At 44.5% G+C, this 19,946-nt stretch overlaps 1 long non-coding RNA gene across 3 annotated transcripts; it reads right to left on the bottom strand.

The window, feature by feature from the left end:
• Positions 1-276: 276 nt before the first annotated feature.
• Positions 277-19,226, bottom strand: LOC142014528 (uncharacterized). Of its 3 annotated transcripts, none has more exons than XR_012645963.1 (3): positions 19,104-19,226; positions 17,501-17,746; positions 277-526 (listed from the first exon to the last, which is right to left on the bottom strand). It is a non-coding gene; the product is annotated as an uncharacterized LOC142014528 (long non-coding RNA). The 3 variants fall into 3 exon arrangements; XR_012645965.1 differs by lacking the exon at positions 277-526 and adding an exon at positions 9,033-11,121; XR_012645964.1 differs by lacking the exon at positions 277-526 and adding an exon at positions 16,499-16,758.
• Between the last annotated feature and the right edge of the window lie 720 nt (positions 19,227-19,946).

Here is a 19,946-nt window from a genome sequence, read left to right as displayed (position 1 = left end):
TATTGTTTTTATACTGGACTGAAATTCCTTTGCTCCAGTTCAAAAGAAGTCTCTTTGCCATTTGAAAAGGTACTGTCATCTCAACATGCCCAGATGGCATTGCTGAACCCAGCCTTGCAAAAGCGTGACCTATCTGAGTGCTGCAGTGTGAAGGAAGGAACTTGTCTACCTGTAGAACACACTCACCTCACTGGGGTCTGAATTCCAGGGCTTATCTGGGTCCACTGAAATGTTACAAAGTGAAGATTTATGCTAATAATCAATGCTGAAAGTGCGTCAAAGGTGAGTGGGGTGTGGGGGGCGTGTGGTGGTGCACAAGAAGGGACAGACCCAGTGGGGAAAAAGCAAACATTGAGCTGGGTCTTTTAGAAATGCACTTTAAGCACTACCTTATGCAAGTTGCTTCTCAAAGATTATAACGGACGCCTCACTTTTTTGGACCACTTTAGGCACTGCTGTTAGTAACTGGATGAAGAGGCACTCTTGGAGTCATATGGTTTTCATTTCGCAGCCTGTCAAGGAGAGCCTGGAGCAAAGGAGAATGGTATAGGAGAATAAGAACTGAAACAAATGCACTAAATGGATAAGCACAGATATGTAAAATAAACCAAAGAAATTAAATGCACTCTCCTTTTTGAAAATTATGCAATTAAATCACTCAAAGTCAAGAAATAGCTTTTTCCACATCCTGCTTTTCTGCTTGCTTCTGTATTGCTGTTTAGGTAATAACACATGTCCAGTGCAAAAGACAGAATGTTCAAAGTAGCTAATCCCTTATGCTTTTTAACTGTGCGGCCTTAGCATTTTTTTCCATCTAGAGATCAGAAAATAAATCCTTGATCTATTCCTGGAAAAATATCTGCCTTGGAAAGGCTTGGAAGGCGTCTATGCTTGGTTTATTATCATGGTTACAGTAACAAGCCAGCTCTGACAGATTAGCCTTTGCTTTTTCTGCCAGATATTTGTCATACGTGCCCCTTATTTCTTTTTCATAAGTTTTCTCCCTCTCCAGAGCAACAGTTTGCTCTACAAAGGTAAAGCCAGGGCCTCTACAGGTATCCCCACGACCAAAGCTTGAAACAGAATTCTCAGCTCTACAAAGAGAGACCCAGCAACACCCGGCCACCTCTCTTAAAGCTCTATATCTCTTCCTGCTATTTTCCTTTTAAACCAGCTGCTGCCATTTTCTAGCGACACCTGCAGCTCAAGCTCTGGTCCCAGCCCACATGGTATCAATACACAGATGGGATCTGATTTCCCCAGTGTTTTCTGGATCATCTCACCGGCCAAACTGGGGCCATTCCAACCCTGTCAGCCGTGGTCCAGCAAAGGCCGAGCTGATAAATATTTATCACTTAGGTGTCCAATAGGAATTCAAAGATAGCCACACTTGTGGTTGTCATCATTCCCTATTCAGCACAGGACCCGCCTCTAACTGAATGCCCTCCCCACAGAGTCAGGCAGTCTCAGGCCCCTCTAAATAAATGCCCTTCCTCTCCCACAGAGCCAGGCTTCCCCCCTGCTCCCCCCACAGTTCTAATTTAATGCCAGCAACTGCTGTGGCTGCGGCCAAAACCGCCACCAGATCTGCCGCCATGTGTTCCTCCCACCAAGCGCTCGGGCGCATGCGCAGAGCGGGCGGGTGGCATTCCCCGCGTGGGGCTCTCAGGAGGAGCCGCATTTAAAAGCTCCAAGAGCTGCATGTTGCTCCAGAGCCTTATTCGCCACAACACGGTGTTCTATTTGCCACATGTGGCGAGCGGCGAATGTATTGGACACTGCGGGCTTAAGCTATGTGGCTCAATCCTGTTATAGAAGCAAGATAGACTAAATGACCTATTAGAGTTTTTCTGTCTCTAATGTACGTGGTAGCTCACCAGCTAGGCCTGGGAACCGGCCTCTTGGTAGCCAGACAGTCTATCCAGGACAAGGAGAAAGCGGAAGGCAGAGGTGGAGTGCTGTGAAAAAAATCTACAGTACGCTCTGTCCTTTGATCAGCCCTGTGCATTACCAAAGAGTCTGTGTCTCTGACTCCCACTCCCAACTATTCTTCAAAGTGCGCTAAAGAATCAGCGTCAACATTCATAAACAGGAGCCTGTTATGCGAACACAATGGAATCACCTACACGGCTCTCTTTTATGCATAGTTCATTGGAGGGGTGAAAAGACGCACGTGTGGCCCCTTTACACCAGAGTAGAACTTTTGACCCCCTCAGCCCAGTAAAAAGAAAGCTAATCTAGTTCAGCTTGAAGCATAAGTTACCTCCTCATAGTTTCTGCTAGGCTTCCTTGCACCAACCAGAAAGTACTCAGCTACGACAGTTTCAAAGCATAATATTTCATCCCAAAGCAATTTACATACAAAGTTCACAAAGTATACAAATGTTTTTGTTTCTAAAAGCCTGCAACTCCAGAGTTAGTAGTTGTTACGGTCAGACAGAAGATAACGTCTCCGTGGCATAACAAGAAAAGAGCATTCTTCTCATGCAACAATCATTTGGACTTGGAGTGAGTCTTCCCCGCTTATGCTCCAGCTCCCATAGCTGACTCTGTCTCAAGTCCTCTCGAAATGTGCGTGTCCCTCTCAGCTAACAGACATGCTTATGAAGTTCTAGTAGACCTCACCAGACTGAACTCAGCAGTAAAATACCTGCAAAGCATTTTGGACCCACCCTGGATCCAAAGAGATGATACTCTTACCATGGCAGTAGTGTATTTTAACAATTCTATTTCCAGACTCAGCCAAAACTCTGATCCAGAAAATAGCCAAAGGGATAAGGTGAGTAAGAAACTACTTGAGATAGTCCCATAGGCACCCCCATGCTACTAGATCTCATGTTAAGACAAAGTGTAAACACTGGCTATTCAGAAATTACTTCATCCACCACTGGAGTGCAACCTCCTCTGCCGTGGAAGATGGCAAGTGTTTGACAGTGCATAGTAACACTCCATCACGCTCTACTGCAGTAGTTCCCATGCTTTTTGGCATCATGCCCCCTTTTTGATTTTTGAGAAGCCCTCTTGCCTCCCCACCTCTTTTTTACCATCATCCAATTTTTAACAAAAACTTCAATTTGTAATTTAAAATGTAAAATAAACACAAAAACTTGGTATAAAAATTTTATTTAAAATTAAAAATAAGCACTAAATTTTTCTTGGCCCAAAAATTTAATAAAAATGTAATTTAACATCAGAAATAGCAGAAACAAAACTAATTTAATGTGAAGGAGGATGCTGCATTTTCTGCACGACTTAGGAAATCCTAGGTTTGAAAAGATAACAGAGAGATAGCCAGGTTAGTTTGTATTCTGTCAAAACAAAAAAGTAGTCATGCAGGACTTCAAAGACTAACAAAATAATTTATTAGGTGACGAACTTTCATGGGACAGACCCACTTCTTCAGATCTACATCCCTACCAGAAAAGACTCAATATATACAGCAGAGAGGTCCAAAAATTATTATCAAGGTTGACAAATCAGAAAAATTGTTATTGTTGGCAAAGCAGAGAGAAGAGCGAGAGAAGGGGGGTGAGAGGTGGGGAAGTAAGTGTTAGATCAAACATAAAAAATATGTAAAAGAGTCCTTGTAATGGCTCAGGTAATTGCTGTCCCTGTTCAAACCACATGTTAACGTGTCGAATGTCAAAAGGACATAGAGCAGACATCAATAATCTCCAAATACACAAACCTGTCAGCCAGCACTTTAATGGAATGGGCCAGTCTGTTAAAAACCTGAGAGTTTGTGTTCTGCAGAAAAGAGAGTTTAACAACTGCCTACAGAGCGAATGTTCAGAACTAACATTCATATTCAAATTTGACACATTAACATGTGGTTTGAACAGGGACAGCAATTACCTGACCCATTACAAGGACTCTTTGACATACTTTGATGTTTGGTCTAACACTTACTTCCTCACCCCCCCCAATCTCTTGCTCTTCTATCTGATTTGCCAACAATGATAACAATTTTTCTGATTTGTCAACCTTGATAACAATTTTTGGATCTCTGTGCTTTATATATTGAGTCTGTTCTGGTAGGGCTGTAGATCTGAAGAAGTGACTGACTGCTTTTTTGTTTTTCTAGGTTTGAAAGATGAAAGTGCATAACATAAATTGTTTTCGACATCCGGTCAATTTTGTTGTTTCATTTTTAACGTGACTAAACTTGAAAAGCTTTTTTCACAGAGGTACATTGACAAAAACGGGAGAATAATACATAGTGCTTCTTCTCCAACTTTCGAGTACATTGGCAAATATTTTATCCAAAATTCCTCCAAGCTTGAATCATTTTTTATTTCAAGGGCATGTTCTTGCAATACTTCTGGCAATGAATTCACATCACGGTTGAATGGACTGCGTACTAATTTATGAATGGAGTTGCCAGAAAAGTTGTCTGGAAAATAGCAGATGAATTCGTCTGCAAGGCAATCCAGGTGAAAACACAGTTTTGTTATTCACATCCTCTTTAAAAGTTCTTGGAAGCCTTCATTTTCAGTGAGTGATGAAAATGACAGAAAAGACGATAATTTAGCATCTGAGCTTATGTTTGACGTTTCCAAAGCTGGATTTTTTCTGTAAAAGCTTTGATGGCATCATGGTGTGCTATGATGTTTGAAGCATTGTTTCCTTGCAGCTTCAAACAGAGGTTATTCATAGATTCAAAAATGTCCACAAGGTATGCCAGTGAACACTGAAATATTCGGTCTGTAAATGCACAATGTAACTCTTCTTCTTTTGCTTGAGGAAAATTTCCACTTCATCTTTCAAACCTCACTCCCCACGGCAGCCACACACTGTCTGAGCAGTTGGACTTGGCATGGACCCGGGACTCACACTCCCCTCCAATCCCCGACGCAGGAAGGCAGCAGGCAGAAGGGAGTCACTGGCGGGCAACAGACCCAGCTTTTCAGAAAATGCGCCAGCTGGTTGGGGAGGGGAAGGAGCACACACGTTTCCTGAGACGACGGCTCTGGTTTGCAGATGCGGGACTTTCCCACACACACTGCAGGAAGTTGGCACTACCTCCATTTTTTGCAGGATGTAACGCCAGTGTGAGCTCTTTTTTGGTGTGGAAAGGACTGATGGGGGGTGCTGAGTCACCTCATGCCCCTCCCCCCAGAATTTCTTCATGCCCCCCCCAAGGGCGCACCCCACAGTTTGGGAACCTACAATGTTACACAGTCATAAACCTGGTTGAACTGGTTTTGTTTTTACAAATGAAATTGCCTGCTTGTAAGCCATCTTCATTTTCATCTTAAACTGATTTTTACTGAAAATCTCCTAGGTTTTATAAAAAAGGGTCTTACTCTGTTTTTCTGATTTTCACTTTTCACTACTTTCATTCAAATATATAAAAATAACTTGTTTTATCAGGAAAATGAAATGTATTTTATGAGCTATATGTATGACAAAAATACATACATCCCTGTGTATATACGAAACTGCCTGTTGAAGAAAGGCTATGTAAGAAGATACACACAATAAACAAACAGCTGTGCGCACAAGCTCTGAAGGGCGCGAGCATCTCAACGTGCTGATGAATCACACACCCACGGCATACACATTTCAAACTGTCGGCAGATAATGGGTTAAAGACTTGACACTCTAAAATGGCGAGAAAACAGAAATCTGCATAAGAATAGTTTTCAGCGTACAAAGAAGTTTTTAAGAAATAAAAACAGGAGAAAAAAAAAGATGAACTTGAGTGTCTATGCTCCAAATGGCGTCACCCAATTAGTCAATGTAAATATATATAGGCTAATACTTCTCAGTCTGCAACAGTGAACTGTTTATTCAAATTAAAATTTTTATTTGAGGATTAGAGATTTATTGTTTTCTTGAATGCAGAAGTGGCACTGGGTTTTAAGTTCTGTTTTAGTGCTGCAGCAAACCATACTGATGTACAGAATTAAAAGCATTAATCTACTGAATACATTTTTCGTTTTTCTTTCTGCCCATCAGAATAAACCTGATATTTACTCAGAAAAATTTATAGTTTTCTGAACTGATTTTCATCTGGTTTTGTTGTTGTGGTAATAAACACCAATACGTTCCTAGAAAAAATGAAATACAATAAAAACTGAAAAAAGAAGTTTTGTTATCTCCATTCCTAGTGAACAGATAATATGAGTAAGCGCTACAATTAACAGCATTACACCAGACAATACCCCTATGCATCTGTGTTACCAGCTCTTCCAAGATGAAATCAAGGCATTGCAAGACTTGGAAGAAGAGAGGGTGTTTGGTTTTTCTTTTGTTTGTTTGTTTGTATTTTCAAACATATTTTCACCTTCTTGTACTTGGTGTTCAGTGGCTTGGAATACCTTCATACACAAGTGTGTATATTATGCATGGGAGCCATGAGCCCAGCAAGGGACTTCCCGACTTTCATATTCTGCAACATGGAGGCCAAGCTTCATACATTCTTGCTGCCATTACACTAGTTCTTTGCATTCTACATTTCTTCTTCATGACAGGCTGGGAGATAACCAAATCCTTCTGACAGCCAAATCTTCTTCACAAATGGAAAGGCCCAGTATTGATATTGGCCTCTAACACTTCAGCATTCTAGACCATCACTTCAGCGCATAGTTGACCGCTGAGGAGCGCTCAGCAGGGTCCATTTTGGCTCACCTGGCTGTGATTCTACACTAATTACCAAGGATGAAGGTCCAGGGTCAAAAATACCAGCTGCGAGAATGTTGTGGCAGGCGCAAGTCCATTAATTGGTAGAGGAATGGGTTAATTTGGGAGCTTAACTCTGAAGTCCCACTCAACAGATACAGCAGAGCTTGATGCCAGGGACATGAGGAAGGTTATTTTTAACTACACCACAACAGAGAAAGACCCACAATATTGTTCCTGAACCAGACCTATTTAAAGGAATAAACCATCACTATGGCAACAGGAGAACGCTGCCACACAGAGACACACAGCAGGAAATGAAGCTCACTGAGAGGTACCCAACGAGTTTACAATATGATAAAATTGTCAGCACGTCAGTGTTGGAGCCCCTTTCATCCAGGAGGATCTCAAGCCACTTTATGACCTCGTTTATCGGAGAGTCATTTGACCATAGCACTGAAGTGGTGCCGACGGTTAGCACGTAGCAGCAGCCTGATGCTGCAGAGCTGCACTGCGACATTTGGGATGGAAAGTGAGGAAGAATACAGCATGTAATTGAAACTGCAAGGAGAAGCTTGGTAGGTGGACTAATGAAATCTCCCAAACTGAGAGTAAGCCAAATGAATCCAGAGGCCTCAAAAGCTTTGCACCATCTTATCGTGGCTGCTGCCAATCCGCTTCCAGATTCATTCCCAAAGCCTGTTTCTTACTGTGAAGACCCATAGGAGGCAAGGACCTAGCTTCCTCAAAGACAGCCACTGTCTACACCCCACTGTGACAGGCATGATAAACATCAGCCCTTTGCATACAAGCACACACGCACCCTACTAAGAAAGAGAGGGCACATCTCTGCCAAGTTCTTCCAGTTGGTTTATTGAAAAATAATTCACTCTTTTGCGTATACAGGCAGGCCCTCTCAGAGAACGACAGAGGCCCAGGCCACTTTGAGGACAGAGGCCCAGCCCAGCCCCCTGACTTATCGACCTTCTCATCCACAGGGTCAGACTAAAACCAAAAGAACATATGAAAACGAACACTTGAGACATTTATTTATTAACAAGTCATTTTACTCTGTTACTACCATTATTACGTACATTAAAAATGTAACTTTGTGAGTTTCCATTGCAAGCAAAACTCTTCATTTTACGAATGCTCTTCTGGCTTTGTTGTGTGCAAACTCATTTATAATGGAAGAAAAATGACTTAACGTTAAGCACTGGGAGCCCATTCAAATGCTCTTGTCCCATGTAGAACAATGATAGTTCTTTACTTGTTTAGTCGTTTACTTGTTGAATGTGCATTCACCTGAAGCCACTGATGCAGGGAGACTGACATAAATAAGCAATGCAATTGTGATATTAGGAAATACAGCTGACAGGCCGAGATTGAATATTTATTGAAGCAGTTCTTTTGGCTTGCAGTCCGATTTAAAGTTGGTGGAATGTTTTTGTTTCATGAAGACAACCTGATTGCAGCGATCTCTTGAAATTTTGTTGTTGTACCTTTATTGAAACTGTTCAACTGCTGAATATCAGTCTTTACCGCTTAGTTCTCTGAACTCCCAAAAGGTATCCAAAAGGGGTATATATTTGCTGCAGTGACTCAAATCAACGTGTAAGACCAAATTTGATGAAGTCAATAATAACAAAACAAAAAACAAAAACATGGACTCAATAGTGCCTTTCTGCATCAGATTGAAATGTTAGGCAGCGACTGGTGGGAAAATCACATGAAATGTCAATACCCTGTGCTACTGAGCTGGATTCAGAAAGGATTGAATCCCATTGACCACGAATCTTTTGAATAACTGTAAGAAATCATTCAGTGTTATCTGTCTCAACATCTAAGGTAGCACTGCATGCTTCAATTACAAAATTAGTTTTGTGGATCATTTTTAGTAACTTCATCCTTCTCAGGCCCGTACATAGGAATTTCTGGGAGAAGGTACTTTTTTTGTCAATATGGACACCCCCTCTCCATACACAGCAGGCCCTGCCTTTCTCTCCCCACCCTCAGCTCTCCAGCTGGCCCTGTCCCCCGACAACCCTGTCCAGCCACCACCCCACCCCCCCAGGCATCCCTCTCCACACCCCTCTCAGCCAAGGACACCGCCCCCGTTCAGCCCAACGACTCCCCCCACTCCTGTTCATACTGAACCCCCTTGCAAGGCTCCAACTTCCCCCCAGCCTGAACATCCCAGCTCAGAATGAACCCCCACCATAAAGCCCCAACATCCTCCCCACAACCCAAACACCCCAGCTCATACTGAACCCCCAATGCACGGACCCAACAGCCCCCCCCGCCTGCACACCCCAGCTCAGACTAACCCCCCCCCAAAATCTCAACATCCCCCCCTCAGCCCAAAACCCCCTCCTGTACCCCGTTTAGCCCAAGGACCCCATCCCAATTCATCCTGAAGAGTTCCAGCACGCCCACTCGGCCTGGGGGTGTGTGGATTACCTGGGACAGGCAGTGGTAGCAGCAGCTGCAGGGGATTGTCTCCACACGGTTTCCCTCCCCCCATCCAGCATTCACCACATGGAGTTCTGCCTTGGCCTCCTGGCTTCTCTCCACAAGGGTGTGAGGCCTCCAACTGCCCAGTGAGGCTCAGCAGGCTCAGAGGACGTGGTGGAACACCCCGAGGTGAGTGCCAGGGGGTGGTGAGGGAGGCCACAGGGAGGTGATCCCTTGTGGTTGCCACTGCTGCCACCTACCCACCCCCATGCACCAGTAATCTCCAGACAGGTTAGTCTGGAGAGGGGCAGAGTGGCCCAATGGGGAGGGTGCATTCACACCCCTCACCCCCCGCCCCAAACTGGCCTGCATATGGACGACATTACAACGCATTCAAATTTGGATGAATACTTCTGAATTAAACTCAGAGCTAGCCTGGGCTCTGAGAGTAAGAGATTCAAGCTCACTTAGAGCCTTTCTTACAGAGTCCAAATGCTGTGCAACTGGCTTTGCAGCATCAGTTCAGGCTGACCATCTTGGTGTCAGCATGCTGTGAAGGAAATCAAGCAGATGCTTCTTCAGAACTTCCCACTTGCAAGGGGTGCTACTGAAGAGGTTATACAATGACTGGGTTGTTCCAAAGAATCTGATCACTCTCTTGCACGATTCAACACAATCAGCGCCAATAAAATTTAGTGCATGGTTGCCACAACTGGAGAAAGAACATTTTGGATTTTGCTCGAGAAAGACAGCTTGTAATGCCTTTTTTCCCCAGCCATATTGGATCCATTCTCATAGCTTGGGCAATGCAGACTTGAATGCTTAAATTGAACCCTTCCAGAATTTCTAATGCATGAGGGGCAATTGCTTTTCAAATTTTTTTTCCATAAAATTATTGAACAAAATGAATCATTCTTCAGTTGAAACCTTCGAACTTCCTGTAATTTAAACATATTGGGCAACCAAGGCCATCTGTTCTTTATGAGAACAGTCTGGAGTTGCATCAATAATAACTGAAATGTACTTTACATGTCATATCTCTTAAAGAATTATTGTTTGCACAAATGTCCCACACAGCTCAATAAACTCATTTTGTAGTCGGTAGAGCGGATAATGGAATTGCATGCATTTTCTGCTCTCTTGTAGTTCACAAACAAGCATTTGTAGGGTCACTGATATGTTGAACGGAACTAAACACAGCCAGTCCCCATTGAGAAAGGTAAATAATTACTTTTAATAGGCACTCAAGGATAGATGCACTCAAGGAGGTTTTTTCCGTTACCAGTTTCTGTGTTTATTTCACTCAGGATTAAGTTTTCAATTGAACTGTCAGCTAGTGCTGCTCTACTAGCTGTTTTGCATGCAACATAGTTATTTTTAGATGATACTGAAGTTTCATGTGCAGGCTTTTGGTCTTTCAATTTTCTCCAACCTCTACTGGTGCTCCAACCAGACTGTACTGATGCATTTGAAGTATTTCTGTTAAAAATGAAACTTGGTGCACAGTTCAGAGCCTGCTTTTCCATGCTCCAGCGGCCAGTCTCTTGTGTAGCTCTCTCCGTTCGGAAGTGTTTTGTCAGCAAGACAAGCATGATTTACAGCATCTTTTGGTATAGTACTAAGAATCTGAAAACAACTAACTTGGAGAAATGACTGCATTTGAGCAACATTGTTCTTATAAAAAAATCCAGTGTTGGGTTCTGATGCCATTGTTGTTCCATTGTATCCTGTACTAGTCCTAAACCACAATTTTTGCTCAGATAGTCTCAAAATTGAGTGTAGATTCTGCATCTGTCACTACTACTGGTATTTCTGTGTCTCGATTAAAGACGTCATCATTTTGAGGCAGTGGCATTGAAATATCATTTGTGGGTACAAAGTTTTCATCACCAGAACTGGAAATATCACTGTCATTGTGGTCGCCATCTAATGGCTGAGGTGTCTTTTCTTTGAGAAATTACGTTATTGGCTTTAAACGCTTAAATGCTGCTTCACTCTGTTGCTTTGACCATCTCTTGCATCACTTTCAAATCTTCACTTATTCTTTTAAAACACCATAACACACAATAAATTAATTCACTGAAGGCTATTGGTTATACAAAATTTTAATTGTATATACTTCTCAATGAATCTTATATAATAATGGTTTGGGAGAGTTATTTACTACAGCCCTTATAGCCTTATTTCAAAGTTTTAAAATTTCATTTGCTAACATGTTCCTGTTACTAAATTCCTCTAATAACTGGTGGGTTATTATGAATATGAACCTGGGTGATTGCCATATTAGATATAAAGTTTACTAAGCAACTTGAATTAAAAGATTATTATCCTAAAAAGTCTTTAAAAGTGAATTTAAAATTGAATGAAGAGGTAGCTTACAGCTGAGCCAGATGTGACTGTTGTATACAAAGACACATAAGTAAAAACAGGAATATGAAAACCTCCCATGCAGAAATAAACTTCTAATTTAAAAGGTTAAACTTCCCTCAGACTAAGCAAACCACTTTACAGTAACAGAATAATTATGAGTTGCAAAACTTCTAAACTATGTAAAGACTGTAAACAGCGTTTCATTATATAGAATCACTAATTAGAGAAGCTAGCCTGGTCTCCAGTCATGCGGATGAAAACTCAGACGTTACTGAAAAACTGGCAAAGGCCTGAGGTCCCACAATGATTTAAATCAAATTTTGCAGGTATAGATCTCCACCTGTTTTGTCATCTCTGTTTAACTGTCAGGTATATGATAAATGGAAATGAGTGTAGAAAAATGTCAAAAATTGATGCCTCCTTTAACTCCAGAGACCTGGCCTCCACCCTCTCATAGGGCCTGTATATAGGAATACATGGCCATCAGCATCTTCTTGTGATTTCAAGGCATTATCGTCAACACCAGACTTCCCCCACCTTACAAACCCAGGAGGAAGAAGTCCATGTTTCTGGGCAGGTCCATTCATTAAATGAAATTTTTGTGGCCAGTTTCCATGTTCAGTATTACATGTCTGACTCCAATACAGGATAGGTAACATCTCTCTTCTCCACAAACAGCCCAAGAGCAAAACTGCTTTACCTCCGTCCTTGTTGAGTGCACCTTTGATATCATTCCAACCAGGACCAGGATCAAACGTGCAACCAAAAGCAAAACTGGATGCATAGAAAACGTATAGGACATGTAGCCAACCTTAAAGTGACATGGGATGGTTAGGGCAGAGTGGATGCAGACAACAAGACAAGAACTGACATCGGCATAGGAAACAGAAAGGAGCAGTACAGAGACAAAAATTAAGGAAGGTACCAAGCAGCTGTAGCCTTGAAGTGAGTTTGTTTTTGTCTTGTCCTAACACTACCCTAACATACAGTAAACTCTTTCATATCTGGCAGCCCTGGGACTGGGAGGTTGGTGGCTATTTATGTATTCCGGATGAGAGAGAGGTATATACCTAGCAATGCATAACACTAAAGAAAAACAAGATTAGATATTAAAAACAAACAAAAATGTATGCAGAGTACTTTATTTATCAACAATGGTCGTATTATACACTGTAAACTTATACTGTATTTGTCATATTTATTTGTATTTACTTTTACTATACTGTATGTATAGAAAACAACTATGTACATATACTATAATTATGGAAAGTGTACCTAAAATTTACTTATGATTAAAATGACGGTTATTTGAGAGCTCTGGATAATAGAATGTTGGATACAAAAGAGTTTACTGTATATTTTTAATGTAAACAAGCTCTGTAGCTACTGCAGGGAAGGCAAGAAAAGGGCAGGTTAGGAAGGGCGTTAGGGCTCATGAATGGATCTCAGTTTAAGGAGTAGTCAAAAATGTGAAAGACTTAGTGTGGAAGTGTGATGTAATTAATTAATGCTTGTGAAACACTGGGCCTGAGCGATAATTTTGCTGGGAGCAGTGGGAAGGTGGAAATCACACCTGGAGTCAAAATTTTAAAGTTTCAGAGCTCGCTGTTAAGCACCTAAATCTATCTCAAGGTCTCTGGGTCAGAGCAGTGATCTGCAGAAACAGATACCCATGTCGCCAACTGAAAACAGCAACGCTGTGAGAGCTCAGCGCTTCTGAACAGCAGGCCAGTTATTTAGGTCCTTAACTTTAGGCAGTCCAATTTAAAACTCTGGCACTGTGGTTAGGGAGAACTGCCCACACAAGGCTCTGGCTGGGCATTCCACTTGGCAAAACCGTGGGCTGTTCTGAAGCAACTGAGCCGAAATGACCAAACCCATTCACTAAAGGCACCAGACTAGCCGGAGACTTCCATTACTCTTCCCACAGATTCAACAGGTCACTCACTGCTTCATCTTGTGAGTTGCTTTAAATTTTTGGACGGTGAGGGAATTGTTCATATTGGCCACTTATAAGAGTCTCTCGGGGGTGGGGAAGGCTTATGGCACTGCTGTTCTTTAACACAGAAAAAAAAACAAAACCAAACATGTCTAGACTGCTGGATGCATGTGGCTTTCTTCCAGCCTTCTCCCATCTGTAGCAATCCACAGATTGGAAACTTTCCAGTTAAGGGTTTTCAACACCCACTTTAAAAATATCTTTTGCCCCATGCGCACTGATTGGTATCAACCAGCAAAACCCCATTGTGAGGCAATGTCAAGTGTGTGAAATTATTTTAGGACAAGGCAAGAGTTCACCAAGAGCTGCATCTGCTTCCCGCTGAGTGATACAGACAACCTTATGGGTGGCTGCCCATGGACTAAGCTCCTGCAGTGCAGCTGGCAGCGTAGTGGGGTTTTACATGTAGACCGGTGTATCCTATAGGGAAATGGCTGTCAAGGTTCCAGTGAGGCTCTAGCAGCATAGGGGCCAAAGGCCACAATCCTCATCTCTCAGCATCTCTACCCTGAGCCACTTGGGTCCAGGATCATGAATTTTAAAATGGCGCTAACCTGGAAGACTGAACCCTGATTGAAGTCCTTTGTTTAGACTCCTCAGATGCTCTCCCCAGCACACCTTATGCTGCCAGTCATAAGCATAGACAGGGAATTCAGTCTCTGTTGTTTACTCAGGCTTTGCTGCCACTGTCAACTAAATGGTTCTTCTCACTCAGTCCCACCTGAGGTCCATCTGGGCCAGCACCAGGTGCTTCAGAGGAAACACGGAGCCCTATAGAAGGCAAATGTGAAATATTCCACCCTGCACATTAGGGCTCCTCCTGGGGTCTAATAGTTAGAAAAAGGTTTAAGCCCTGAACAGAACAGCCCTCTCTGAAATTTATGTGATAGTTAATTATGATAACAGGCTGTTTGTGCTGGTTATGTAACTGCTCCCTCCCTTTCTGAATCTTGTTTGGCACTTAGCCTCAGTGTCTGTCTGTGGTAATGAGTTCCTCAGCCTAATTATACAGCATGTGGGAAAAGTAATTTCCTCTTACTGGTTTTGAATTTGCCACCTCTTCGTTTCATTGACTGTTAGGGTACAGGGAGCGCAGATGTGCCTGCTCCTCATTATGCTGAGAACGAACATTCTTCATTCATTATGTTAAATACAGCTGTCATGGCCTGTCTTACTCATCTTCTTTCTATGGCAAATTCTCACAATCTCTTCACTGTGTCTTCAGATGAGAGTTTTCCCAGGCCCCTTCCCATTTTTTCACCCTTTCCTGAAGCTGCCATCTGGACTCCAGAAACTGAGCTAAGACACCGAACTCATTCCACAGGTTACCAGACAATCAGCAACTAGTAGCCACTTCTGCTAGCTCCTGCCCTTGCCAAGCAGCACACGATTTTATTGACTCCCTCTTCCCAGATTATCTGAAGTGAAACTTTTAACCCCGCAGAGCCTCAACTCCCCGGAAACATTACAGTCGCCATTCACCCTTTACACCAATTTATTTTTAAATGGATTGTCAAATCACCTACGTGCATATGGGCAGTTCCAAGCAATACACATAATTAAAAGCCATGGAACGTGAGGCTATGCAGCTGGTACGGTATACAGGGGTGTCTGACAGGAGGCAAGCGGTTACTGTCAGACTATTACAACCACACAGAAGAAATCCATATAAATACCTAGTAACAGCATGGTGTTCATTACACTCAGCATCTATACCACTTTCTAAGGACACCTATTTGCCTTTAGTTGCCTTTTCTTTTTTTTAAATTTACTTGATTCTCACATCTTCTTAGTCACAAAAGCTGGTGGTAAAAAACTAGTGGAGGAGGAGGGATTAGTTGGGGGTAAGGGGCCCTTCTCAGTAGATTTCACGAGCTAACCAGCTAGTGAACATTATAGCCGCACATGGGCCTCGGTGAGAGCAGATGGGGCTGCCTGTCAGTGGCTTCGTTCTTTTGTCTTAACACATAGATAGGAGCAAATGTTCCTCTTCCCAAAGAGTTGTCAAGCAAGGCAGTCCTGGTCCTGCCAGGTCCCAATGTGTATGCAGGGCCAGGAGGAGGAGAAGGATCAGTAAGTAGGCATGGGCCTAGTGTCGTCAGCGTGCTGATGGCATCCAGGTGTATGTTGACCTGGTTGGATTTGACTTTCTTGTCTCCAGAGCACTGCTCAGTGCTGTTTAATTCCTAGGGACACGGCTCCCGCCCTCCCCCAGGCTTGAATTTGAGACCAATGACAGAACAGGGAAGAGTGACAAAAATGACAGGGGAGCTTCCATTGATGCTTCCAACCATGAAAAGCATTTTCTCTGCACTTCCAAGCTACTCAGCCTTTTAAAGCTTCTGTGGCAGACTCCCAGCGAGCCAGCACCAAGGCTCCACGTGCAATCAACTCTTCCCCTTGCCTGTAGGGCAGGGACACAGGGCAACGGCCAGGAGGGAGACATTCGTGGGTTAGAGCCCCGTGTAATCTGTACGTCCAGAGAAAGCAACGTACAGAATAGGCCATCAAATAATCCACGACCAAAAAGGTGTCTCAGTTGTGAAAGAGGGAGCGAGGGGTTTGCCACAAACTCCTCAATGTGATCCAGCTCCAACAGTGTGACCTGACTGGCTCATCTGGGTGACCCTCTCTCCCTTCCACTTACAACACTCAGCTGAGTCACTGGATTAAAAGAAGCCCACTAAACAATAGCAGCACTGACACCCAGGCATGTGGCAACTTCTGGGAAGGATGTTAAAGGGGATCATGAGCAGGGATCGTAATAGCCTAAATTATATAAATCCTACCGAACCCCTTGCTTTGCTGCATCTCTGCTCTCAGCCAGCACAGCTGCCATTGCACTCTGTGGGATCTAGAGTGCTGGTCCAACCAGCAAAGTGTGAATTAAAACCGGCTGGGGGACTGGATGACTCAGATTAGGAAGAGGAGGGAGCCATTTACCTTCTTCAGCTGTCATAGCTGCCAATCTCCTCAAAAGCAAAAACCAGTACACTGGGCAGAAGGAGGAAGATTAGAGGGAGGGCTGAGAAGAAGAAATGACACCCAGCATTTCAAGCCTTTTCTTCTGCTTCCCCCTTGCCCCAGCTCTTTCGGGCCCCAGTCCTGCACACACTTAAGCATGAGATTAACACTGCACACAGAAGAAGCCCCATCGATTTCAATGTTTACAGTATCACAGAGGTAGCCGTATTAGTCTCTATCTTCAACAACAACAAGAAGTCCTGTGGTACCTTACAGACTCAGATATTTTGGAGCAGGTAAGCATGCACTCAAGTTTTTGCAGAATCAGGGCCGGAGTTCTCTTCCTCCTGTCCCAGAAAACAGGACGTTAGTGGGCCTCTCTGGTCACCCTACTGAATGTAGCTCTTGCCAAGAGGATACCTGCTCCCTCCTAGACCCCAGGGAGGGGCAGAGCATGGATGGCAGGGTCGGGTTGCTGCAGAACTGCCCAGGAGCAGCAGCAGCAGCACACCCACCAGCTGCTGGCTCTCAGTATAGTTGCAGGGCTGCAGAATGCCAGCAACATCTGCTGCTCTTCCAATAACTCCCTTGGCACCCACAGCACCTCTGTTTGGCTGCCCTTCCTGCAAAAGGTAAGGGAAGCGCAGCCCTCAGGTGAGGACTTCCCCAAAGGATAACCCAGAAGAATTTACCTCAGAGATGAGAGGCTGTAATCTAAGGCCAAGCCAGCTCCTTTACCAGCACAATTCACTTTAAGGAGCCATATGGCCTCGGGTAGACTGGCCCAATCTCTGCCCACAGAGCACAACACAGGAGAAGCGGAACAACAGACAGCTATGAGCTAGACTAGCATGCAGAGTGTGAATAAGGAGAGCATTCAGTCACCCTGGCACACTCAGCAGCACAGGTGTGTTCACTGTGGTATCACTGAGGTCTGTTCAAGAGAAGAGCTCAAGAGAATATGTGCATAATAGTTCTCAAGGTACAACACAGCCAAGCAACATTTACATACACTCAAGCTGCTGGTGACAATCCGTAAAGTCCTGTGTAACAAAGTCCACAAGGTAAGTACAGTTAATGAGAACATACCTTTATGGATATCCGAAGTCCCAGTACATACATCCATGGGCTCCAGACACAGCCCAGCTCTGTTTGCTCATGGCATTACATCTTTGCCAGTAGAATCCTTCATAGCTTCCCCCCATGGCTTGGGAGGGCTGCAGTGAAACAAGCTTTGGAGCCAGCCAGTGTCACTAAATCGCATCTTCTTTGGCAACCTGAGTAATGCTGACAGACATTTCCCTCTTCTTCTTCCTAATCCCAAGGACCTAGCACCTGAGGGCAGAACGTTGTCGTGTTCATGCTACTTGAATTATAGACAGATAAATGGCCAATGATGATCATTTCAGCCAGACCAATTTTCCTAGCTTGAAAATATAATTGGATTTATTGAAACAAGATGAACATTGGAGGCGTTATTCACCAGAGGGGGCCTCTGATGGGGACGGTTATGTGAATGAAAAGAAAAAGCCAAAGACTCTAGCTCAACCTGGCTGATGTAATGGAACATCTCCATGGGCATTCACAGATCTCCTACTTACGGAAGTTCTGTCTATCTATTCCAGCACATGCATCATGCATAAACGGATGATTACACTACCTGCCCATCATGCTCTGGGTGAGGGAAATTAAGTCTAACTCAGGTCACCAAAAGCTAGTAAATCAGACGTACCTTCACTAAAAAAGTTGATTTTGGGCTGGGGGGAGAATGCCCAAGTTGCGAGTTATTTAAAATGAGCAAATAATTCATATTAGTAATGTATTCAGGGGCAGCACATGTTGAATGCATGGGGGCGGGGAGGGTCACATGTACCTCCAGCATTGCCCCCACTCTGCCCTGCCCTCCCCAGAAGCGGTGCAGTGCTTCTACAGGGTGACGCAGGCAGGGTGGGGAGAGGATAGGGCATGGCAGAATAGGGGACTGGAGGGGAGAGCAATGCTGGGGGTGCCTGGACAGGGAGGGGATGGAGCATGGGCGGGACACATGGCCAATGCTTCTCCTCCCGCTCCAAGCCACCTCTGTGTTCAGTTACTTTAACCTTGTCTCTGGTGTGACTTGGTTTACTTGGGCTCAAGAGTGAGAAGGCACCCAGGGGTGTTGTAGAAACACAACAGTACACAGGAGGTGTTTTGGGTGTTAATTACTGGAACATCTTTCTCCTGGGCCTTGACAAAGGCACTCTCGCTCTGCTCAGAAACCCAAAGAATCTGCCTAGCCTTTGGCTTTGAGCACATCCCTCTAACGCAGGGGTGGGCAATAATTTTTCAATGGGGAGCCACTCCAAGAATTTGGAAAGAGGACAAGGGCCGCACTCTTCAGTAGTATTAATGGAGGAGGTGCAGGCTCTGGGTGGAGTTTGGATGCAGGGGGAGGTTGGAGTAAATGACAGGGGCACAGGAGGGGGGGCAGTTTGGGTGAAGGAGGCAGTCTGACCTGGGGCAGGCTCTGGGATGCAAAAGGAGGTACAAGGGTTTGTGTTGTGACCTAGGGTGAGGGTGTGCGGGGCCTGTGGGAAGGCATTGGGGGGCAGGGTCTGGGAGGCAGTAAGAGGGGTAGAGGGCTAGGGTTATATGTGCGGGGGGGGAAAAGAGGGCTGAGGCACCAGAGGCAGGATCTGGCCTGGAGACTTACCAGGGTGGCTCCGGGCCAGCAGCCCCCTGAGGCAGGCTTTCTACCTGCTGCAGCCCCAGACTGCTAAGAACTGCTCCCTGCTCCACACGGCTCTCTGCTCTGACCTCAGGAGGAAGGGAAAAGCTTCACGCACCGCTCCTGCTCCCCAGCAAAACCTCTGAGCTCCTATTGTCTGGAAACCCGAAACCAGCCAATGGGAGCTGAGATAGTCTGCAAGGGGGTGGGAGCAGCATGCAAAGGCCTCCACTCTCTCCTGGCGTCCAGAGCAGAGAGCTGCAGCGGGTAGGAAGCTGCTTAAAGCAGCAGCTGGCTGCTCCGTGCCAGGTGTGGTTCACAGGCCGGATCCAGCCTGCGGGCCGAACTGTGCTTGCCCCTGCTAGAACGGGCATGCAGCAAATGGCATCACAGATAAACTGCTTGTTCTGACTTTCAACTTCACCATCAAGCCTCACCTTCCTCTCCTCGCTCATTCAGTCAGAGCTCGCCACCAAGCATGATGCCAGTCTTCAATGCCTGCTTAAGAAGTTTCAAGCAAGCGTTTTTGTGACTGTGCCCTTGGCAAACGGCTTGGGGTAGTGGTCCCCATAAATATTCAGAAACCTACTTCCTTATTCACTTTGGAATTCCTTTGCTGCCACAGTTCTTACAATAACCTTGGTAACGGCTAGGCGGTAGGTGCACAGAGACCATTGCCTCTCACTGGCATTGCCCCTTTCCTTTTACCCCCCGGCGCCACTGGTCATCTGCATCTGTCACGTGGATCTTGTCTTATACTAAGAATGTAAAATCCTGGGGGGAGGGACTGTTTGTATAGGGTGTCTACCACAATGGGTCTGGTCCATG

This window comes from Carettochelys insculpta, chromosome 6 (genome assembly GCF_033958435.1).
Source record: "Carettochelys insculpta isolate YL-2023 chromosome 6, ASM3395843v1, whole genome shotgun sequence".
Classification (NCBI taxonomy): Eukaryota; Metazoa; Chordata; order Testudines; family Carettochelyidae; genus Carettochelys; species Carettochelys insculpta.
This window is presented reverse-complemented; position numbering and strand designations above follow the sequence as displayed.